Raw genomic sequence first — 25,612 nt, forward strand, 5'->3', positions numbered from 1 at the left:
AAGGCAGTTTTTGCACAGCTATACAAGAAACAAACTCAAAGTAAAATCAGGGATTGCTCCTGACAGCTAACATAGGTCCAACTAAGGAAGAAGACCTCTGCCTCCTTTATGTCCACTTCCAACCATGTACTGGCAAGAAGACAAAAGAAACAGTTAACTGTACACTGGCTTCTCTCCTTTGAAAGCTCAACTGCAAGTATAGGTGAGAATGAGTGGAGGAGAGGCAAAATTAGAGCACACACACTTAAACTGGACAGACCGGGATTTTAATAACTGAAAAATGATCACAAATTATGAAATCTGCCCAACATGTCGTTAAGAATCAGGGAAGAGTAAGTTAAAGTATAAATGAAAATAATGGTTGGTGGTTTCCTGAAACTTCACTTCCTACAGGATACAAACATGCTTAAGGTGGCACTATTTGGAATACTAAGCTAGTTATCCACTGCTAACAAGAAAACTAAAACTTAGTGCTCACCTGGGCAGCACATAAACTAAAACTGGAACAATACAGAAGCCAGCATGGCCCCTGCACAAGGATGACTGACATGCAAATTCATGAAGCATTCCATATTTTCCAGACATTTCCCCAAAGAAGACATACAGATGGCTAACAAACATATGAAAAATGCTCAACATCACTCATTATTAGAGAAATGCAAATCAAAACCACAATGAGGTACCATCTCTCATTGGTCAGGATGACTGCCATGAAGAAGTCTACAACAATAAAGACAGTGTAAAGAAAACAGAACCCTCTAATAATGTTGGTGGGAATGCAAACTAGTACAGTCACCACGGAGAACAGGAGGAGATTCCTTAAAAAACTAGAAATATAACTGCCACAACCCAGCAATCCCATTGCTGTCCACAGTGAGGAAACCAAAATAGAAAGAGACACATGTACCTCAATGTTCATTTCAGCACTGTTCACAATAGCTAGGACATGGAAGCAACCTAGATGTCCAGTTCAGTTCAGTTCAGTCGCTCAGGCATGTCCGAATCTGCAACCCCGTGGACTGCAGCATGCCAGGCCTCCCTGTCCATAAAAAGCTCCTGGAGTTTACTCAAAATGATGTCCATTGAGTCACTGATGCCATCCAACCATCTCATTCTTTGTCATCCCCTTCTCCTCCTGCCTTCAATCCTTCCCAGCATTGGGGTCTTTTCCAATGAGTCAGTTCTTTGCATCAGGTGGCCAAAGTATTGGAGTTTCAGGTTCCGCATCAGTCCTTCCAATGAATATTCAGGACTGATCTCCTTTAGGATGGACGCTGGATATCCTTACAGTTCAAGGAACTCTTAACAGTCTTTTTCGACACCACAGTTCAAAAGCATCAGTTCTTCGGTGCTCAGCTGTCTTTATAGTCCAACTCTCACATCCATACATGACCACTGGAAAAACCAAGCCTTGACCGGAGGGACCTTTATTGGCAAAGTAATGTCTCTGCTTTTTAATATACTATCTAGGTTGGTCATAACTTTTATCCCAAGGAGCAAGAGGCTTTTAATTTCATGGCTGCAGTCACCATCTGCAGTGATTTTGGAACCCCAAAAAATAAAGTCTGACACTGTTTCTACTGTTTCCCCATCTATTTCCCATGAAGTGATGGGACCAGATGCCATGATCTTCGTTTTCTGAATGTTGAGCTTTAAGCCAACTTTTTCACTCTCCTCTTTCACTTTCATCAAGAGGCTCTTTAGTTCTTCTTCGCTTTCTGCCATAAGAGTGGTGTCATCTGCATATCTGAGGTTATTGATATTTCTCCTGGCAATCTTGATTCCAGCTTGTGCTTCATCCAGCCCAGTGTTTCTCATGATGTACTCTGCATAGAAGTTAAATAAGCAGGGTGACAATATACAGCATGACTTACTCCTTTCCCAATTCGGAACCAGTCTGCTGTTCCATGTCCAGTTCTAATTGTTGCTTCTTGACCTGCATACAGATTTCTTAAGTGGCAGATCAAGTGTTCTGGTATTCCCTTCTCTTGAAGAATTTTCCACAGTTTGTGGTGATCCACACAGTCAAAGGCTTTGGCATAGTCAATAAAGCAGAAATAGATTCTGGAACTCTCTTGCTTTTTCAATAATCCAGTGGATGTTGGCAATTTGATCTCTGGTTCCTCTGCCTTTCCTAAAATCAGCTTGAACACCTGGAAGTTCACAGTTCACGTACTGTTGAAACCTGGCTTGGATAATTTTGAGCATTTACTTTACTAGCACGTGAGATGAGTGCAATCGTGTGGTAGTTTGAGCATTCTTTGGCATTGTCTTTCTTTGAAATTGGAATGGAAACTGACCTTTTCCAGTCCTGTGGCCATTGCTGAGCTTTCTAAATTTGCTGGCATATTGAGTGCAGCACTTTCACAGCATCATCTTTTAAGATTTGAGTCCCACTGGAATCCCATCACCTCCACTAGCTTTGTTTGTAGTGATTCTTCCTAAGGCCCACTTGACTTGTGGGATGGGAATAGAGGGAACACAGCTCCACCCATCAACAGAAAATTAGATTAAAGATTTACTGATCATGGCCCCACCCATCAGAACAAGACCCAGTTTGCCCCTCAGTCAGTCTCTCCCATCAGGAAGCTTCCATAAGCTTCTTATCTTTCTCCAACAAAGGGCAAACAGACTGAAAACCACAATCACAGAAAACTAACCAATCTGATCAGATGGACCACAGCCTTGTCTAACTCAATGAAACTATGAGCCATGCCATGTAGGGCCTCCCAAGACGTACAGGTCATGGTGGAGAGTTCTGACAAAATGTAGCCCGCTGGAGAAGAGAATGGTAAACCATTTCAGTATTCTTGCATTGAGAACCCCATGAACAGTATGAAAAGGCAAAAAGACAGGACTCTGAAAGATGAACTCCCCAAGTCAGTAGGTGCCCAATATGCTACTGGAGATCAGTGGAGAAATAACTCCAGAAAGAATGAAGAGATGGAGCCAAAGCAACACCCAGTTGTGCATGTGACTTGGGTGGGGGAGGTTCAGGACGGGGAGACACATGTGTACCCATGGCTGATTCATGTCGATGTACGGCAAAAACCACCAAAATACTATAAAGTAATTAGCCTCCAATTAAAATAAATAAAGTTAACTAAAAAAAAACAAGATTAAAAAAATAACTTCTCCTTTACAGAAAAACAACCTGCTATTTTAAACAATGATGTCATATAAATGGTGATATATGCTGTCCTGCTCTTTCCATATGGGCATCTTTTCTCTACCACAGATTAACAGCAAACTTGAAGGACTATATAGTACACTAAATTTGCAAGTCATTATTGTTAAGAACCATAATGTAGAGTACCTCAATGCACTTTCTTTTATTTGTTTCGCAGAAAAGAGCTGCCAGGTAGGTAGCACAGTTATTAATAGTCATATCCTGAAGCTGAGAAAAATTAAATAATGTGCTCGCCTAACAGTCAAAACTTGAATACACTGAAAAGGTCTACACAGTTATACATGAGCTAAAGAACACTGGCTTCAGAAGTCAGACCCAGGTTCTAATCCTGATTATGCCACTGACAGGTGATATTGGGTCACTCTCTCTGGGTCATAATATTTTCTCCTATAAAATTAAATCATTGAACTGTAATATATGTAACATCTCTCTAGAATTATGATTCTGTTTCACCAGGAGGGAAGGCAACATGTCTGGAAGACCAGGACAGTGATTACACAACTAAGAACAAAATGATACTAAAGGGGAGAATTCGGGCAAGGCACACAGAGTGCAAGAAATAAAATAATCTTGTACTAAACCAGGTCTCCTACCACACAATTGCACTCATCTCACACGCTAGTAAAGTAATACTCAAAATTCTCCAAGCCAGGCTTCAGCAATACGTGAACCGTGACCTCCCTGATGTTCAAGCTGGTTTTAGAAAAGGCAGAGGAACCAGAAATCAAATTGACAACGTCCGCTGGATCATGGAGAAAGCAAGAGAGTTCCAGAAAAACATCTATTTCTGCTTTACTGACTATGCCAAAGCCTTTGACTGTGTAGATCACAGTAAATTGTGGAAAATTCTGAAAGAGATGGGAATACCAGACCACCTGACCTGCCTCGTGAGAAATCTGTATGCAGGTCAGGAAAAAACAGTTAGAACTGGACATGGAACAACAGACTGGTTCCAAATAGGAAAAGGAGTACGTCAGGAATGTATATTGTCACCCTGCTTATTTAACTTATATGCAGAGTACATCATGAGAAACGCTGGACTGGAAGAAACACAAGCTGGAATCAAGATTGCTGGGAGAAATATCAATAACCTCAGATATGCAGATGACACCACCCTTATGGCAGAAAGTGAAGAGGAACTAAAAAGCCTCTTGATGAAAGTGAAAGAGGAGAGTGAAAAAGTTGGCTTAAAGCTCAACGTTCAGAAAACAAAGATCATGGCATCTGGTCCCATCACTTCATGGGAAATAGATGGGGAAACAGTAGAAACAGTGTCAGACTTTATTTTCTGGGGCTCCAAAATCACTGCAGATGGTGACTGCAGCCATGAAATTAAAAGACGCTTACTCCTTGGAAGAAAAGTTATGACCAACCTAGATAGTATATTCAAAAGCAGAGACATTACTTTACCGACTAAGGTCCGTCTAGTCAAGGCTATGTTTTTTCCTGTGGTCATGTATGGATGTGAGAGTTGGACTGTAAAGACGGCTGAGTGCCGAAGAATTGATGCGTTTGAACTGTGGTGCTGGAGAAGATTCTTGAGGGTCCCTTGGACTGCAAGGAGATTCAACCAGTCCATTCTGAAGGAGATCAACCCTGGGATTTCTTTGGAAGGAATGATGCTAAAGCTGAAGCTCCAGTACTTTGGCCACCTCATGCGAAGAGTTGACTCATTGGAAAAGACTCTGATGCTGGGAGAGATTGGGGGCAGGAGGAGAAGGGGATGACCCAGGATGAGACGGCTAGATGGCATCACTGACTCGATGGATGTGAGTCTGAGTGGACTCCGGGAGATGGTGATGGACAGGGAGGCCTGGCGTGCTGCGATTCATCAGGCCGCAAAGAGTCGGACACGACTGAGCGACTGAACTGAACTGAACTGAAACCAGTTCTCAACACAGAAGCTTTCATATGCTTCCTTCAAACAATGTTTCCAAGCATTTCCAAGTTTGTTTAACCAACAGGGCTTGCCTGTGGATTTCAGTGAAAACATGAAATTAAAGTAGTACATGAAGGTATACAGACAACTGTAATTGAGGTTGGGGGCAGAATTGCTAAGCAGTTCACCTGAAAATTAGATCTCACTCTGTTCTGGAGATAATCAAATAGCAAAATCAAACATTTTATAATTTATTATGAGATTGGCTATTATGTTATTAATATTATAAAAGTACAGCTAATTAAATGGTACTTTTGATATATAGGTTTTCAGGAACCAGCAGAAACAAAATATCCATGGATTAATGCGTACCCAGAAAATAACAAATCAATATCAGTGATGAGTCTTTACAAAGTAAATGGTAAAAGGAAGAAAGTCTCTGATTCATCTACATGCCATAAATGCATCTTTGAACAGGCCAAACTGTGATGCATTTCTAAAACCAATTTATAAGAATGGAAGTTACTTAGGTCAGTCAATAAAGTATGAGTTATTTTATGGTCACTTTCTCCCTTATTCTTCTATAATTGATTACTGCACCAAAACCTATTAACTGCTGTATTATTTAAAACTTATGCCTTTCAAAGGAGCAAAGATCTCTCTCCTTTATTTATATTTGTTTTCCACATCCATAATAAAAACAGAAAATAAAAACATGTGGCCACATATATGTAAAACATGCAAACCCAAGAGAGCCATGACTAGGTTCATAATTCAGCCTTGACCCACCTAAGCTGGGGTCCTGGGTCATGATTTTACTATGTGAGAATTCATGAACCTCTCATATGCCTTCTTCATTCTCTCAAACAGAGAGCTGATTTGAAGGGGATCTCATGATAACATGTGAACTATTCTAACATGGAATAGGCATTCATTCCATTCTTTACTTCTGATTAGAGTCCAGTTAAGAAAGGTCATGGCTTCAATGAGGCTTCCTACAGCTCTCAGGAAAGACCTCCAATATGTTGACAAGAAACATTTACAATGACCTTTCAGGATTTCAGGAATCTCTTGATCAACTCATGTTATCCACAGGGATAGAACAATGCCTGGGTGTCTATTTTTGGCTCTATACAAAGCTGTTAACCACTACATCAGACCTACCTAACCATCCAGAACACATAGTCCAACCAAAGTTACGAACATGATGGCAAACACGAGACAGAGAAACAAAGAACTACTATTCACCAAACACTTATCTGCCAGACAGTCCCTTAGGCACTTTTGAACAAATTTGAGGTCTAGACACAATAAATAAGTTGTATAAGGAAAGAGAAAGCAAGTCATTCAGCTGGGACTTTACTCTAACTGGATTTAATCCCAAAGTCCATGCTCATTAAAACTATATAACTCTTCCTCCAACATATAGATACTACCAACAAGTCACAAAACATCTTCCCCTGAAAAGTTTGTACTGAACAGATGATCAAACAACCCACAAGACTCCACAGTTAGTAGGACCAACATACTGAAACATGTATACTATCAGGTAAGAAACGAATTGCCAGTCTATGCTCGATACAGGATACAGGATGCTTGGGGCTGGTGCACAGGGATGATCCAGAGAGATGATATGGGGTGGGGGGTGGGAGGGGGGTTCAGGACTGGGAACTCATGTACTTCCATGGCTGATTCATGTCAATGTATGGCAAAACCAATACAGTATTGTAAAGCAAAATAAAGTAAAAATGAAAATAAAAAAAAAAAAAAACTCCCTTCTCTGTGGTCTTGGAACCATGTCTGTGTACAGACTCTGAAACATTAAGTAAAATATTCATTTCTTGCTTAAATATCTTAAGGATGGTGCAAATATACACACACAAGGGTGTACATCAAAGTTGTCAATAGCAATAGTATATAAGTTAAAAATTGAGATTTATGAAAATAGATCTGGTAAGTCTAACTAGAAAAGGCATAAATAAAAGAGCTTAAAAAGATCTATTTTCAGACTACTTGTGTTAATGGACCATTCTGATTTCCTTGTGATTATAAGGAAATGTACAGTTCAGCTGAAATATATACTGAACAATCATAAAACTATCAGCATCATGTTTTAGCACCTTAGAAAATTTCTATTATTCCTCTTTCAGTCTAATAGAGTAACAGGAAAAATGAGATAGTAGTAGTGGCAGGGAAGACTGGAATGAAATACTCAGTTGCTATGAAATAATCACTGTGTCAAAGGAATGGATACATTTGTTTGTACCTTTCCAGTCTTATGCCCAGAGGTGTGTGATTATCTAATAATCATTGCTGTTCCCCAGAGAAACATGTTTTGCTTCATGCTACAATTTTTTAAAAATGAAAAATGTATTGCTAGAGGTGCCTGTTAAATTGATGATGATGACTTAAATTAACCCACATTTGTCACTAAATTTCAAGGGTCATCCATTATTGAACACAAAAAGACATATTTCTTACATGAGAGGAAGCAAAAAACACAAAGAAAGTGAGAGAATCATTAATTAAAGTTTATATAAGACAGAGAACTATTAGAAATACTTGATTTCAGTCTTCCTGGGAATCAGGGTCCATATATAGAAAGGCAAAGCATCAAAGACATGCAAAAAATAAAGCAGTTTACTTGTGTTTGCCAACTGTATTACTGATAGAAACTACCATTATTCTGTAATAATCACTGTGCCCCAGTGAACAGTAAAATTATTTTTAACAATTCATTTGTTTTACAATCTCCAAAACATAATGGCTCTAGTTAAATTACTGTAGTACAATAATATGATCATCTACCCCTAAATCAGTCCTTTATCTGGAGTCCTAAGTCCTCTTTAAATAGAAATGTCATTAAAGCAAAATATTTTCAGCATATTGAATCCATTCTTATTATTTCATTTTTTTGCTACCTATGTATTTTCTAAAGACAAAATAAGATAATTCAAATGTTTATTAATGACTCGAAAAACAAAAGTAAAAGATTTAATGTACTGCCTTGAGAGATACTTTTCAGATTTCTTTCCTTACCTTGACAGGAGAGAGAGAACTGTAGGTTAACATTCCTGAAGGAAATAGCCATTAGTATTTTCATTTTCTTTCCACCAATAAAATAAAAATATGAAGTCACTGAAGATGACTTGTGACTGTTCATCTTTGATCTTCTTCAGTCATTTTCTGTACTTCTACACTCATGAAAATCATATGTACCAGCTATCTCTCTGATGTTACAGACAGAAAAAAAGAGACCACATCAATCAGTAATTTCATTGTCAAGCTAGAACCAGACAGGAGTACAACGTGGTAAAAAGTGTCTTAAGCTCACAAGCTCAGGGTTAATTAGTTCCAGAAAAGTTCCAGAGGGCAGGGATTTATTCCCTTTGATAAAACAAAGGAAGTTTAATAAAATGCCCTCTCATATTCAACTCTAAAATCCCAGAGTTTGTCAATTTTATTTCAAAAAAAAAGAAAATTGGGATATTGCTGTCCTGCAAAAATTTATAACTAGTCCATTCATTAAATTTATTAATTTCTTCATTAGTAGAACAAGAATGAAATTGACTAATTGTAAGCCAACAGCTACAAGTAAATGCTGTAAACCTATCACTGAAAATACATGAAAACTAAATTTCCAAACTACATGTATAAAAAGTATTATGTGATATTTTAAGTACTAAAACAAAGAATGTTCTGAATAGGTAAATATCTGTGAAACAAAAATCATTAGATAGCATAAATAAAAAATATATAAGTACTTAAATTGAGTTAAGGGTTCAAGCAGCAATGCCTAATTTTAGCAACTAATTCTGTGCCCAGCAATGAGCAAGACAATAGGGGGAAGACAGGTTACAGTAGAATACATGAATCCTGTGCTTAGCAGAAGAAAAAATAAATTTGAAAAGTACCTATCTATAACATCAGGCAATACAGCAGGACATTTGGCTACAAACCTAAAATAAAGACAATCCCACCAATCAAGGAAATGAACCCACTCAAGTATTCTTGCCTGGAGAATTACATGGACAGAGGAGCCTGGCGGGCTACAGTCCATGGGGTCGCAAAGAATCAGACACTTCTGAGCCACTATCACTCATTCAGTCAACAATCAAGAAGCCAGAGATGGTGAAATACAAAAAGAGAAGAAGGTACAAAGGGAAGGTACAAAAAGAAGGTACAGGGAGAAGGTACAAAAAGACATTATATGGGTTATGTAGATGTAGCTACATAGATATGTTGAAACACAGAGGTGAGGCTGGAGTGGCTCAAAAGAAGGTGACAATTAAAGGGTATGATTAGGGGGGCCAGAAAAACAGGCACACAGGTTTGATGCTTCAAAGCCAGTTTGCAGGATGCCCTCATGTGGATATTGATGCCGGATAGGCCAGTTAATAAGAGAATGACATAGAAATCTAGGTAATGGTGGGAATAAAGAATGTAACCCTACATGAAACATGACAAAGACAGTGCAATTCAAACGCTGATTCTATCATGAAAAAGTGAAGAGTAGTTTGGGTTATGATAGTGTTGAGTCAGTTTCAACTGCAACATTTCCAACTAGAGAGATTATGAGAATGATGTGGTACTGATATAAACACAAAAATTGGACACAGTTGGAGTATAAAGAGTAAATATAAACAATTAAGACCTAAACTATTGATAACTGAAAGTATAGAGTAGCCAGCTACAGTTATGCAAACTCTTTCTTTATTTACATGCATTTCCTTTACCACCTGCATAAGTCCTAGGGATAAGAAAGGGCAGATGTTAAATTTGGGATCATTATTTTTTAAGTATCTTAAAATCATTGATGTAGTAACTAGGAGGCAATATATTCTCCAAAAGTGACTCCTCTAGTATAATGAATGGGATGCAGTTTTTCTATGCAATAAGGCAAAATCAATTTAGGATTCTCAGTGGCAACAAGAAAAGTCTTTAAGTGAATTAACTTTCCCTTCCACTGAATCTACTTTCTAGTCAATTATCTTTAACCCATAGCAGGCAGCCTTTACTTTTGGCCCATGATAGGTTTCCCAGAAACCACATCTTACAGATAGCTGTAAAGAGCATTAGGCTTTCCCATAGGAATGATGCTGTAAGTTGGGTAGTTTCTGACACCAACAAATCATGATGATATCAATCATACATTATGAAAAAAAATGCAAATGTACAAATATTATTAACGTACAAATATAATCATTTTAGGGCTTCCCGGGTAGCTCAGCTGGTAAAGAATCTGCCTGCAATGCAGGAGACTCTGGTTAGATTCCTGGGTTAGGAAGTTCCCCTGGAGAAGGGGCAGGCTACCCACCCCAGTATTCTTGGGCTTCCCTGGAGGCTCAGACAGTAAAGAATCCACCTGCAATGCAAGAGACCTAGGTTCGATCCCTGGGCTGGGAAGATCCTAGGTTCGATCCCTGGGCTAGGAAGATCCCCTGGAAGAGGGCATGGCAACCCACTCCAGTAGTCTTGCCTGGAGAATCCCCATGGACAGAGAAGTCTGGTGTGTTACAGTCCATGGAGTCGCAAAGAGTCAGACGTTACTAAGCGACTAAGCACAGCACACAGCATAATCATTTTAAATAGTAAAATTATATTCCAAGTCATCTAAAATTTCAGTACTGAGGAAACCTTAGAAAATGTCTAAATTGCAACATCATATTTTTCTCAGATTAAAAAAAGAGAGACACATATAGGTTAAACTGGATTCAAAAGATTTCAGTATTAGAACTTTGAGTTCAACTTGCTGAAAGATCAATATACTTAACATTCATTCCCCTACTTTACAGAACTATATGCAATGAGCATGAGTAATTAGTAAACACTAATAGAAGAGCCAACGTGCTACAAACTAAACGCATTCCACATCAGAGCGGCCTTCTGCGCATTTCCACATATGGTACAGATGCCAGAAAACTCAGAAACATCATATATATATACATGTCTCTATGGAATGTACACTATGAGCACCCAGGAGTCTTAACTTTTAGAATGTACTTTTGAAGAGTAGTTAAAGAGTATTTAGACAGTACACATTTATTTAAAGTGCTACTAAGGAAATTTTTAATTTATTTCTGCACTCAAAAAATAGAAGTAAAACCATCCCAGGAAGCATTCTGTTTAAATGTAGCCATTGTCATACAAATGGCTTTGTCATATAAAACAAATTTGTCATACAAAACAAATCTTGTCATACAGGAATCACTGAACCAGTCAGGCATCAAGAAGCCAACTCTTGCTTTGTTTTCGGTTGTTGTTCAGTCACTAAGTCATGTCCAACTCTCTGCGACCCCATGGGCTGCAGCACACCAGCCTTTCCTGTCTTTCATTATCTCCCAGAGTTATGTCCATTCAGTCAGTGATGCTATCCAGCCATTTCATTTTCTGTCACTCTCTTCTCCTCCCACTCTCAATCTTTCCCAGCATCAGGATCTTTTCCAATAAGCTGGCTCTTTGCATCAGGTGGCCATTGTCAACTTGTGGCAAGGAAGACATCCTTCATTCAGGTCCTTATCATCAAGGACAGCCTTGAAGGAAATTATAAAGAAAACACACATACACACAAGCCTGCCTTAGTGCTACAGTCTATGGAAGGAGAGAACAGAAACTGCAACCTTCTGCCTTGATAACAGTGAGAGAAAGACAAATTTCAAAAAAAAAAAAAAAAACAAACTCATCTGAAGTTAATCCAAGGTAACTGAGATGGCTGGCAGAGGACCAGGTGCCAAAGAAGCCACAGCAGTTGCCAAGCTAAAACCAAACAAAACATGGTACCCAATTGCCTTAGAGTCAGAGCAGTGATTACTAGTTAAGTGCTTTAAATTTTGACAGCGATGGAGAGGGGACCGACCAGGTGTCCTCACTGTAGACATGGTCCTCCCTGGTACTTGAACAAATCATGATGAAAGCACCACAGGGAGGTTGAAAACAGATGATTTCATTCACCCCCACCCTGTTATCAGCGTTATAAGAGCTGTAGCTGAAAGGTGGCTGATAAAACTAATGTAGTAATCTCCCCTGCTAGGCTTTGATCTGGTTTTCTGGCAGAAGCACCTATTATCTACTCAAAACAAAAAAAGAAAGAAAGAAAGGTCTGATCAGGTGCAAATCTCTATTGGCACCTTGGCCTAAGCTCTGAAGCCCCCCTCCTCGATCAAAGTCTAAAGGATTCAAAAAACACTAGCACATCATGTTCTCAACTTTGAAGAAATCATTACTCATAGTTGGTGAACTGTGATTATAATATCTCTGGTTCTCTTCCAAGACTATTATTATATAATCTCTGGCCAACGCTGTGTGCTTTTAGCAAACTTCACAAGTTTATTCATTCTATTTGGGAAAGATGGAACAAATGCACTTAAAATTAATATCAAACTGAGAGGTTTAATTGGAAGTTTATTAGGGAAATAAGTATTGGACTATTAACAGCACCCTTAACTATATTAACAATTCAGTCTTCTAAAACAAGAACTCTAAAATCAATCATATAGTTTTGCATATGTTGATTATAAGGGATTTAACCACACATGGATTAGTCATGAAAATATGTTAAAAATAATAAACAATGGAATTTTAGTATGACATTAAAGAATATATCAAGTATTTCAGAAAGCAGCAGTATTTAAACTTTGTGAAGTCCAAAATCCCCCTGTTTCAAAATCATACATTCTCTACCTTAATGAAGTATGTAAAATTAAGTTTACAAGCAGCAGAAGATCAAAACTGGACAACTTAGTTATATACAGAACCCAGATTTTAAACCTGAGTCTTCACAACTCCTTCAACTTTACAATCTAACATGCAATGTCTTCAGCTGTAATCACTTTTAACATTGAACTCTAGACCAAAGGATGTCTGTGTGAAATGGAAAAACAGTCATGTATTTCGGATACAAGACTATCTAGAATCATCTCCCTTGAATACACTCATGGAATACCCAGTTAAGAAGAATTCTAGTAAGGATACATGAAATATTAATCAATGCAAAAGAAGCAATTTACTACTGTAATGTCTCAAAAGTCCCACAACAGTATGAACTTCACAAGCTTTCTTCTCACCATCAAAATGAATAACAATAATGCAGTGAATAAAATTTAAAACTATTATTATAAACTTATATTCTCTTTCCCCAATATATATGTGTGTGTGTGTGTGTGTGTGTGTGTGTGTGTACAGATAAGCCACGGTTCCTTTTACAATTATTAGTGAACATAGTTTACAGTAAGAGTAAAAACAACATAAACCACTAAAAATCAAGCTCCTATTTTGTAAAAGGCAAATGTTTAACCTCTCATGTCAGTCGCTCAGTTGTGTCCAACTCTTTGCAAACCCACACACTGCAGCATGCCAGGCTTCCCTGTCCATCACCAACTCCCAGAGCTTACTCAAACTCATGTCCATCGAGTTGGTGATGTCATCCAACCATCTCATCCTCTGTCGTCCCCTTCTCTTCCTGCCTTCAATCTTTCTCAGCATCAGGGTCTTTCCAGTCAGTTCTTTGCATCAGGTGGCCAAAATATTGGCAGTTTCAGCATCAGTGTCAGTCCTTCCAATGAATATTCATGACTGATTTCCTTTAGGATTGACTGGTTGGATATCCTTACAGTCCAAGGGACTCTCAAGAGTCTTTTCCAACACCACAATTCAAAATCATCTATTCTTCGGTGTTTAGCTTTCTTTACAGTCCAACTCTCACATCCACACATGACTACTGGAAAAACCATAGTTTTGACTAGATGGACCTTTGTCAGCAAAGTAATGTCTATGCTTTTTAATATGCTGTCCAGGTTGGTCATAGCTTTTCTTCCAAGGAGCAAGCATCTTTTAATTTTATGGCTGCAGTCACCATCTGCAGTGATTTCAGAGCCCAAGAAAATAAAGTCTGTCGCTTTCCACTGTTTTCCAATCTATTGGCTATAAAGGGATGAGACTGGATGCCATGATCTTAGTCTTTTAAATGTTGAGTTTTAAGCCAGCTTTTTCACTCTCCTCTTTCACTTTCATCAAGAAGCTCTTTAGTTCTTCTTCACTTACTGCCATAGGGTGGTGTCATCTGCACATCTGAGGTTATTGATATCTCTCCAAGCAATCTTTATTCTAGCTTGTATTTCATCCATCCCGGCATTTCACACAATGTATTCTCCATGATGTTTAAATTTCGCATGATGTACTCTGCTTGATGTTTAAATTCTACCTTTACAATACAATTATAGGCTTCCCTGGTGGCTCAGACGGTAAAGCGTCTGCCTGCAGTGTGGAAGACCAGGGTTCGATCCCTGGGTTGGGAAGATCCCCTGGAGAAGGAAATGGCAACCCACTCCAGTACTCTTGCCTGGAAAATTCCATGGACTGAGAAGCTCCTCAGAGCCTGGTAGGCTACAGTCAGTCCCTGGTGTCACAAAGAGTAGAACACAACTAAGCGACTTCACTTTACTTTTACTTTACTTTACAATACAATTATAATTTTTAAAATGTTGGCCAATAGAATAGACCCACTATTTCAAATAATAATGACCTACAATCTCAAATAAATAAGATGTTTTAAATTGCATCACCAAATTGTTACTGTTTGATTTTCCTAAAAGAAGTGCATTCCTAGGACACCAGAGGGTATATTCTCCCTGCCTAGACTTTGTCTCTGATAAATGAAATATTTTTCATCTTCTAAAGAAACTGTCATTTTACAAAAATCAGAAAACTACAACTATAATCAAATACTCGGTTAAGTAAATTATTACTATGACCCTATAAAGACATGTCAGTAATTATTAAAAACGTAACTTGAAAATTCTTGATCATTTTCAAATTTACTATCCAGCCACAGTGAACTGCTTACTGGGGCTTACAAGTCCCCTAAATAAATATAAAATTATGTCTGTCCCATTGGTAGATATGTCTGCAGAGGAAATCACTGGCATTCACACTCAAATAAAAAGCCCAGGTTGTTCCACTGGTCACCACAGAAATATACTTGAAAGCATTTTATTCTGGGTCCAAACAGATGATTCAGAAATACCTTCTGAAAGTCAGAAGTAGTTTGTCTCACCATTAAATTTGTAGGCCAGCTCATGGAAGAGTAGTAAGTGAAATAGCCTGATTTCACTTAGATAAAGTAAATATCTGTCTGTACCATTTTCAATTATCATGAAAAATGTTAAAAGGCAAATTTCTGGTTTAAGCTAACCAACAAAAGCAGTATGAGTGAACTTGGCCCTTTTGTTGATGCTGAGGTCTGATAACTAAAATTATTCAATAGAATCACATTTGAAAGCACGTTGGAATATTATCAACTCATTTACACCATAAGCTCTGTTACGCTCCTGTCCCAATGACAAATAAGTAAATCTGTGTGACTGCAATACATCAGACACTAGCGTGAACACTTACCATCTACATTACCATGTGTTTCAATAGCATGTACAGTACATGACACTGCTTCATTTTATTTTCTAACAGCACACTTAAGATACAGGTATTAAATCTATTTTGGAGGTTAAGATACTAAGCTTCAAAAATGTTGACTAATTTCACATGCTGTGCTGTGCTATGCTTAGTCACTCAGCCGTCTCTGACTGTTTGCGACCCCACAGACTGTAGCCCGCCAGGCTCCTCTGTCCATGGGGATTCTTTAGGCAAGAATACTAGAGTGGGTTGTCATGCCCTCTCACAGGGGATCTTCCCAACCCAGAGATCAAACTCAGGACTAATTTCATAGAGCTCAGTAAATGAATTCAAATGGTTCTGAAGCCTGTGCTCTTACTTTGCATGCAACAATGCAAGAATTATTTCTCTATATATATTTCTGTTTACTTTTTTCAAGATGAAGCAGAATGCTCATAGCCCTGAGATGGTTTACTCTATATTTTTATTTATTTGTGGAATTTTTGGTTCTTTGTTTATAACCAACAGTAAGTTCCAGAATGTTACCTAAAAAGGGTAAAGAAGGGTTCAAGTACCTATAGCCCCTATCTGGGTGTATTTGTCTGTAAAGAGAAAAGAACTAATAAATTGGTAAGTGAGGGCAGTGCATTAATTTTAGGAATGGTTACAATACTGAGGGACTGAAAGGAGAAAGATATTAAACTAGGAGTTGACATTTCTGATGGTAATCACAGGGAATAAGGATTAGATTACTCAACTCTATGGCAGGAGGTAAGCATGGTTCAATGAGTAGACTTTACATGGGGATTTAATATTCAAATGTTCTGGAATGAAAATAAACCACAACAATAGGAGACATGACACAATACAAAGGGCATTTATTATTGAAAGTTAGGACTTTAAATCCCACTGTCATTAATTCATTGTACAATATCACTAATGTGGCAAATATAGGCCCCAAATTGTTTTCACCTATAAAACGAGAAAGCTGGCTGGACAAAATGCTTTCTAAGGTACCCTTAAGTATTAATTTTTCATTGGGCTAAAAAGATACCTTGCTACATCTGACATATTATAAACAATGCTCCAGGTTCTTTCCATATTAAGTATTATATTTTTCTTTGCACACAATATATTTTTCTTTGTTCTTTCGTACAAACCAAAATCAACCAAGCTTCCAAAATGGGGGTATTATATATAAGCAAAGTCTACTTTGTAGAATTTAACCAGTGTAATGATACATGTAAACCTTTAAAACTATATTAAATATTCAATTAGCATCAATTAAATATTAAATAATTAGATATTAAAATAATTTGCTATTATGAGATACTACATCTTAATTACAAATGCCAATGTACTAAATTATTGAATACACAAGTGCATAAGATTCTGCTCAAGGCAACATATGTAAAGTTTTATGATATCTGTGAGTAATTTAAACACAAATTTATTTATGTCTACTAACAGCATTTACCAGTACATCTTATTTAAGGCAGCAAAAATACTGTATTAAACACAGAAGTTCAAGAGAAGTTCAAAAAGAAAACAAATTTATTTCTTTCATAACTATTCTTTTCCACTTAAAGATGTTTTATATGTGTCTATTTAGATCTGTCTCCTTTCTTTTCTAGAAAAGACTAAAAGCAGCTGAAAGGATACATCAGCCACAAGAAAATTCCACAAGTGTAAAATCAGAGGGAAAGAAAGAGAAAAATGAGAATAAAGACATCAGTTAGAGCCAGAAATAAAACTCAAATCTTTTTACCATAAACATTTATATACTTCATATTAGAGAGCCATAAATTGGTTCTAAGCTTTCTAGTAATAAATGCAACATGCAGTTCTCAGTGTAATTTAATTCAATAAAACAATTTTTTGGGAGAAAAACTGATGCGTTCCTGTGCTAGTCTCTGAAGATCTGGTTTGATCTGGAGATATATTTTAGATAATATGGGAACCTAGAGACAAAAAGGATCAGTTATCTTTTAAGCAATCTTTCTCAAATATTATTTCTCCAAATCAGGGGCTCCAATGAGTTCAAGACCGTTCCCTTCCTGAAAAGGCCTATGTCAAAAACTACTCAACAATGCCATTTAAATGCAGATACATATGTTTCAACAAACTCTAAATTTTAAGAAATTATGTATAAGGAGACCATAGACTTTAATGAGAATTAAGGACATTGCCTTAAAAAGATCTGACCATGTCCACTTGGGTACCCCTTCGTTGCAGAGGGCAATAATACCACAGGAATAGAGATTTCTTTAGAAAAGTTTTTTTTTAACCTTCTTTAACTGAAAGACAGTGCATGATCTGCTGCCTGGAAAGTCTGTTTCTTACAGTATGGCACAAGAGTGTGAATGTGAAAGAAAAGTTTCACTAAGGTGAAAACAGCTGTCTGCTTCAGTTGATTGAGGGGGGAAAAAAGCAATTCAGTAAAGGAAACATATCAAGTTTAACTTGGAGCTAAGTTTAAGAAATACTACCTGTGAAGTATAATCCAAGGTAACTTGTATGAGCCCTTCAAATAAAAGCCAGTCACAGTACATTGACAAAAGAAAATAACACATTAACAGTAGCAGCAGCTGTCAATGCAAGCCACTTTCAGATTGAGATAACAAAATGATGAAAAACTATCTAAGAAAATGGTTATCTTTTGTCCTCTATTAGAGAACAGGCTTGCAAGAGCTCTGTCAAAACACTGCAAATCAATTTAAAGAGAGGAGTGGTCAGAACAATCATATTTTACCCTAATGAAATGTGTAACCAGCTCTCTCAAAACAATATTCCTGCTGACCCTGACTAGCACTAGTAATACAGAGACTGATTCTGAAATGAGATCAATAACTAGGGTGGAAAGTTGATGTTGAGCTTTGGCAGCTAGCTCAGAAGAGACTCCTGGCCAAAGGAGTAAAGGTTGAGGAAAGAACAGACATTAGTTTCTGTGTGGTTAGAATAACACTCTACCATGATTTATGAAATGACCTCAGTCAACCGCTTAGGCTTAAATTAATAGCAATCTTGAATTAATTCCAGCTTCCTAGTCCAAACAAATTATACCCTTAAATTATGGAGAAAACTTGGAGAAGTATATGATTTCCTTTCGAGTACTTAAAACTATTTGTTGAATGAACAGCTGAATGATCCCATGTGCTATTTGCTGACAATGAGAATAATAAAAATGAGCGTAATACACGAACACAAGGACAAACACAATCCCATTACTTTAAAAACTTAACAAATTGAGGTAAAAAGTCCTCCAAATCAATGCTTCTAAGTCTTCAGTGAAATTCTATTAAATGAATTTAAATTTAAATGAATATTTTCTGAGTAATTCCAAAGAAAATCTAGAAGTACCAGAACAATAGATAAAGGGAATGATGCAGTTCATAATTTGTCCATAATTCACTAAAGCATTTTGTAAAATCTATTGTACTACCTTTATGGGCAATGTGCAGAATTGAGGGATAGATAATAACATAATGATGTCACTTTCTGACTAGTCTAAGCTCTATACTGGAAAAAGAGGTGATAAATGCACTGTTATCAAGCAGAAAGAAGCCTTCCTGCACAAAGCCACAGAGCTCAGTCTTGAGCTTTAGTCTACTTATTATTATTATCAAACACTTGAAAGAGAACATCACTGGCTAATACTTACCAAACATACACAAGATTGCAGACAGTAGCTAATACACTGGCTGAGAAAAATATGGGGGAAAAAATTCTTTACAGGCTGTGATAATGAGATACATCTAACATAATAACATCTAATAATACATCAAAATGTATTAGAGACAATATACTATCCTTGGTTCTGATACAAACCTCCTGATTTCTCAGGTCAGTCCTCCTGTTACACCCCAACATACTCTACAGAAAAAAGCATGGAGACTTCTCTAAATCAGCAACAAGAATAATCCAGGAAGGGGACCTGGGCCAAGAGGCCAGGGAAGGGAACAGATCAGACTGGTTTGTCCTGGTCTTCAGTCTACAAAGTGCTGTGTTTACCTTTCGCACAGTCATTAATCACCCTGAGATATGTCCTAAGCACTTATTTAGACTAGAAGTAGCTCACACTGTGAGCCATTATATGTTGAATATAACAGAACTCAGAGCTGGAAATCACACCAGTCCCTGGAGGAACAATTCTCCCAAATTTCTACTGAGGACAGATTTATAAAAGCTGCCTGGAAAAACTGCTTAGTGTTTAAGTCTGTTCTTTGAATGTGTTACAGCCTGATTCCAATTAACAACGACAAAAAAAAAAAATAATGTAAATCAGACCCTACATTAAGAAAAATAAAAAAGAATTGACTTGTGATGTTTGAAAAATATAAAAGCAACAGGCACTCCAGCACTAGACACCTTTAATTAAAAACACAAAGTAAATGGACTCATTCCCCAAAGAATGGTTTTCCTTAGCAGACTACAGAATTGCTTATCAGGTAAATCTGTTATAGCAACAGCCACTTCAATAGGGATCAATGCAGTTGGAAGCCAAGTAGATATACTTCAGCAGTAAACCAAAAAGCTATTTGGGTTTTTTTCCCTTCCTTTAATTGAAACCAATGGAAGAAAGTGCTCTCATCAAGTTTCTTCTGAAACATTTCAAATAGTTAGGAGTGAAAAGGAATGAAAACTGCATCCCCAAAATGACTACTAAAATGTTAGTTATTGTATCTTAAGAATAGTTATATATGATTTCTACTACAAATTTCCCTGCCAAATTTTACTCGGTGGGTGGAGGAAAGAATTCATGGTAAAAACACTAATGCTTTTACTATTAACCAGTTCCCAAATTCCATCCCCAGTCATTTCTAAGCATCTCACTATCAATATACTTGTAAACAATAGTTACCTGCAGACTAGAAAAAGCAGTAATGAGGCAGTAAAGTGTCTGTTAATTACTGACTTACTAGAAGAGACTCAGAGAGTCAGAGACATACAGACAAGGAGACAGAGACATAGAGAGACAGAGTCAGAAACGGAGAAACAGACACAGAAACAGAGAAAGAAAAGCTTTTGTTGTTTACCTGTATTAGCAGGAGTAACATTTCAAAAATCATGGATTTATGAAAACATCAAGGTTTAAAAAAAAGATCACCCACATCTGCATTTCTTAAATCAGTCTCCTCTGCCCAGTGTTCCTCTGGGTTTACAGGACTGAGGGCAAGACTCTGCAGATCCATCCCTAGAGGTCTGGCACCTACCACAGCAATAGGACAAAAGCAGCTTCTCAGTGTCAGGGAGCACATTTTAAAGCACTTTTATATCTAACTTAAGTGGTCATCACTTCCCTTCTCCTCTTTATGCATGGATTACCAGGAAATGTTACCAAAGAAACTAAAATAATACTACCTAATAAAACAGAAGTTTAAAAAATAACTTTTGGTGACAATATTTTTAGAACGCAATTTAATAGTAATGCAGCTCATGAGTCATCTTTTTTGAGGTCAAATGTCATCTTGAGGGAATTAAGGTATAAAGTGAAAGTGAAGTCGCTCAGCCGTGTCCGACTCTTTGCGACCCCGTGGACTGTAGCCCACCAGGCTCCTCCGTCCATGGGATTCTGCTGGCAAGCATACTGGAGTGGGTTGCCATTTAAGGAAATAAAATAAAATATGATAAAATTAAAACTATATATGCAAAATTTATAGCTTCCCTGAATCTGCCTGCAATGCAGGAGACCTGGGTTTGATCCCTGGGTCAGGAAGATTCTCTGGAGAAGGGAATGGCTACCCGCTCCAATATTCTTGCCTGGAGAATCCCATGGACAGAGGAACCTGACAAGCTACAGACCATGAGGTTGCAAAAAGTCAGACACAACTGAGTGATTAACACTTCACTTCACTTACACAAACCTTAAGAGGAAAAAAATACAAAATCAACTGAATTACTAAGTTAACTATAACATTTTCTCAAATATAATTTCTAGTCTTAAATTATAATCACACACACAAAAAGTCAAAATGAAATGGGAAAACTTTATTATAGTAAAACATCTAGACTTTTAAACTGGAAATGAAAGCTTATTTATACTATGATTACAACTATAAAACATACTTAGAAAAATCTAGAAAATGCTAATATAGTCATCATAGTTATGTTAGATGTTTAGGACTTTACAGTAATTTCAAAATCTATTTTTTGTACTTTTTATAGCAAATTACTTGAATGCTTCTTTTCAAAAAAAATACTCTGCTACTTAAGCAAATCAAACTTTCAAGAAAACATTTATAATACTGATTTCATACTTTGAAACTTTAACATAATTAGAGCTGGCAAGAGAAATCTACACTTGCAAATATTCAGCCAAATTTTACGGCACAACACAGCAATTATTTCTCTACATCAACACAAAAAGACAGTTTGACAGCGTGCTGACCCCACTAACTGGATCCACTCTGCCGAACCCTGCAGAGCTGGTCAAATGGCCATCCAAAGCCAAGGCAGCCGCGGAGGTTGGGGCCATGCAGGGAGTTGGGGGAATGACCTGAGAACAGGCCTGTCCAGGCCAAGGTTCTCCAAACAAGGCAAAGACAGGAGGTCAGGATTGAGCTTTAGGGTCTAATGGCAAAGAAAACAATCTTTAGTCTTCTGTCCGTTCAGAAATAATCTGTATGTTAGGCATACAAAGAAGATAACCTCCACTACCCACCCCCCAACCATTCCCTCTAAATGCATGTGAATCAGAGTTCTGGAATCCAGAAGGAAGGCTCTCTGAGGCTAAATGGTTGACAAGTTAGTTTTCCTTTAATTTCACTTTTACTACCTCACTCTCCGTCTTATCAGCCACTAAGAAGTCCATTATGCTTGGCACTTGAGGTCCAGAATCAGGACTTTATATAATATTATGTTAAAATTCTATTTCCCATAAGTCCTTCCCAGGAAGGAGTACTTGCCTTAAATAGCAGCAATAAGAGAACACCTCCCATCAACCCAGAGCCCATATGCATGCATGCACGCTGTGTGCTAAGTTGCTTCAGTCATATCCAACTCTTTGTTACTCTATGGATTGTAGCCCACCAGGCTCCTCTGTCCATGGGATTCTCCAGGCAAGAATACTGGAATGGTTTGCCTTTCCTTCCTCCAGGGGATCTTCCCAACCCAGGGATCAAACCTGCATCTCTTATGTCTCCTGTATTAGCAGGTGGGTTCTTTACCACTAGCGCCACCTAGGAAGCCCAGAGTCCATATGTCTACACATTAAAACAACCTTTATCTGCACTTGTCATTCTTTGGATTCCAAGCCCACCATACATCCCTCTTTATTGTAATCATGATAGAACACAGAGAGATTCAGAGTAGCAGCCATGTGCTGACATAGACTCAATGTTCTTTCAACTCCTAAGCTTCTCTGATACACTCAAGAATTTCCACCAGAATTAATCTTGCATTGTTATGTGTATAGATAGAATGGGAATCTAAGACTGGAACTTTCTTTCTTGTTCAACAGTTGCAGGAAGTAGGAGGAGTGGGAAGAGAAAGGTAGCATGCATAAATTGAGCAAAAAGAGAAAGAGACAGGAAAACCTCCCTTGCCAGTTTTCCCTTTCTATGTCACTTACTTACTATCTCCCAGAGAATCCATATGATAAAGTAGGGGAAATATTAAGGCACCTTAGGACTAGATCTTGCTTTCAACTAAGAAACATAGTGAAGCTTCCTCACTTAAGTCAGAAATTCTTTAGCATAATTACATTTCAAAAAAAAAAAAAGTAATCCAGATGAGCCACATCAAGCTCTACCAAAGCATAAATTCCTGCCTTGGTTTCAACAAATATTATCAGGATATCAACAGAGAAATACTAATCATATAAGTCAATTAAGTTGCTATATACATGCATATGAGTCACACACATGGTCGAGGAGCTTGCTGTAATTTTTGAATCGTGCTATCAAGAACCAGAGCTTTTCAGCTGTTGGAATCCCAGTTCTGTAGCTCACTGCTCCCACCCCACATGGCTCCCTAAGAAGCAAGATAAAGGAAACAAACCTATCCAAAAGACGTTCAGTGTGTGGATCTGAAATAATTCTTTAAATGCCAGAAGTTAATAAAGCATGTTTCACAATTGTAATTTTATGCCACAGGCATGTTCATATTTCTTCTAAGGGATTGGATTTACATCAATCTCAACAAATTTAGGTATTCAGTGTATAAACATTTTAACATAATAATAATCTTCTGTCATAACAGACAGACAACATGGTCCAGTGAATCGTATGCTGAATACCCTTATCCAGCTCTATCTACCTCACAGGTATTCTGTAAAGTTTAATTAGTAGAGACCTCCAAAAAATACTATGAGTTCTTTTCCAAAAGTACCTTACAACGTTATGTATTCACTACACTTTTGCTGTTGTTTAGTTGCTGAGTTGTGTCCGACTCTTGCAACCCCATGGACTCTATCTAGCTGGCCAAGTTCTTCTCTTCATGGGATTTCCTAAGCAAGAATACTGGAGTGGGTTGCCACCTTCTCCAGGGGATCTTCCTGATCCAAGGATCAAATCTGTGTCTTCTACATTGGCAAGTGGATTTTTTTTACCAATGAGCCACCAGGGAAGCCATATTCACTATATCAGAAAAGAAAAATGAGGCAATAATACAGCTATGAAAATAAAAAGAAATGACAGTTGGGATCAAAGTGAATGAGATAACTGCTGAAAAAGATTAGAGGGAAATTAACATAATAAATATGAGTATATTAGTCCTACAAGTAAGTACACGAAAGCCTGGTACTTATTACATGGGCATTGCAGTAAACAAGCCCACCATAAGCGGGTAGTTAAAACAATCCATACTTACCCTGGACAAAGTGCCCCATTCCTTGTGGAAGGCAAGTACAGCCAGAACCCAGCTTTGCATTCACCCCTAGACTCCCTCCTGACCTGCCCTTGCTACAGAGTCCTGAGTGCACAGATGTCCTTCAAAGACCATTTCCTCCAGGGGAGCCCCCATCAATTTAGAAAATGACAAGGATGACCAGGAACCAAAAAGGAGAAGCCCTGCAGTAGAGCCCAGTCTAGTCAGCAAACAGGAGTCAGAAATAGTAACCTAGAAGTAACACTTGTTCAGGAAAGCTAAAAATACAGTAAGTACCCTTTTGATTTATGAGATGAGTTTCACAACTGTATAACCATGTAAAAGTTTTATATGCAAGTCATTACTATTATAAATTCATAAACACTGCCTAGTAGGTGAAATAATTTTCAATGTTCTACTCCATAAATTAATCATTCTTAAATGATCATTTTCTGATACAGTAATATAGACTGAAAAACAATATAAATGAAAACAATATGCACATTTACACTAAAATTAAAATTAATAACATTTATTAGGAAAATAGCTATAGAAATAATTAAACTGCTCTTGAAGGAAACAACAAAGCAGCAACTCATTAATCTAAGGATTCACTCATTTTGTTGTATAGTATAAACAGTTCCTAACAATATTTCTCATATCCACCCTCCGTTTCTCTTTCACACTGCATTCCACTCTGTAGGCCATTAGCACTCTATACTGGACTACTACAACAGCCCACTAACAGGTATAACTGACTCTGTAAAGCCGCCAGTGAAATGTGTTCTGTGTTAGTCGCTCAGTTGTGCCCGACTCTTCGCGACCCCATGGACTACAGCCCACCAGGCTCCTCTGCCCTTGAGATTTTCCAGGCAAGGATACTGGGGTGGGTAGCATTTCCTTCTTCAGGGATCTTCCCGAAATGGCAAAAACTTAAACTGTCCTAAAGCAAGGCTCTGAAGCTGTTCATCACAGATAAATTCATCACTTCAGAGTAGTTTTCTATGTTTTTCCTGGATGCAGCTTAAACTTGTTAGTCTGACATTCACAGGTCTTCAGTCTGGCTCCATTGTGAAGCCACTCTTGCTCTCTGTTCCAAAACCAATTCTAAATTCTATTAGTTTGGACTTCTCCAATTCATTGAAAACTCCCATTTCTCAACTCCCAAACAGTTTTAAATGCCATTCGCTGTTTCCAGGAGTAAATCCTAACCATTCAAATGCCTCCTTAAAATCCTTAAAATCTTTAGTGTTTGTTCTTCTTGCCGTTTAGTCACTAAGTCCTGTCTAACTCTTTGGCAATCCCATGGACTGTAGCCCACCAGGCATTTCTGCCCAGGGATTTCTCATGGG

The 25,612-nt window shown here is 37.7% G+C and overlaps 1 protein-coding gene and 1 non-coding gene across 5 annotated transcripts in view; one reads left to right on the forward strand and one right to left on the reverse strand.

The window, feature by feature from the left end:
• Positions 1 to 25,612, reverse strand: part of PTPRK (protein tyrosine phosphatase receptor type K) — a 619,103-nt gene that overhangs the window by 321,571 nt on the left and 271,920 nt on the right. The window lies entirely within an intron of this gene.
• On the forward strand, positions 471 to 578 carry LOC138090021 (U6 spliceosomal RNA). The gene has a single exon (XR_011145847.1). It is a non-coding gene; the product is annotated as a U6 spliceosomal RNA (small nuclear RNA).

The sequence above is a fragment of the Capricornis sumatraensis genome, chromosome 13 (assembly GCF_032405125.1).
Source record: "Capricornis sumatraensis isolate serow.1 chromosome 13, serow.2, whole genome shotgun sequence".
Lineage (NCBI taxonomy): Eukaryota > Metazoa > Chordata > Mammalia > Artiodactyla > Bovidae > Capricornis > Capricornis sumatraensis.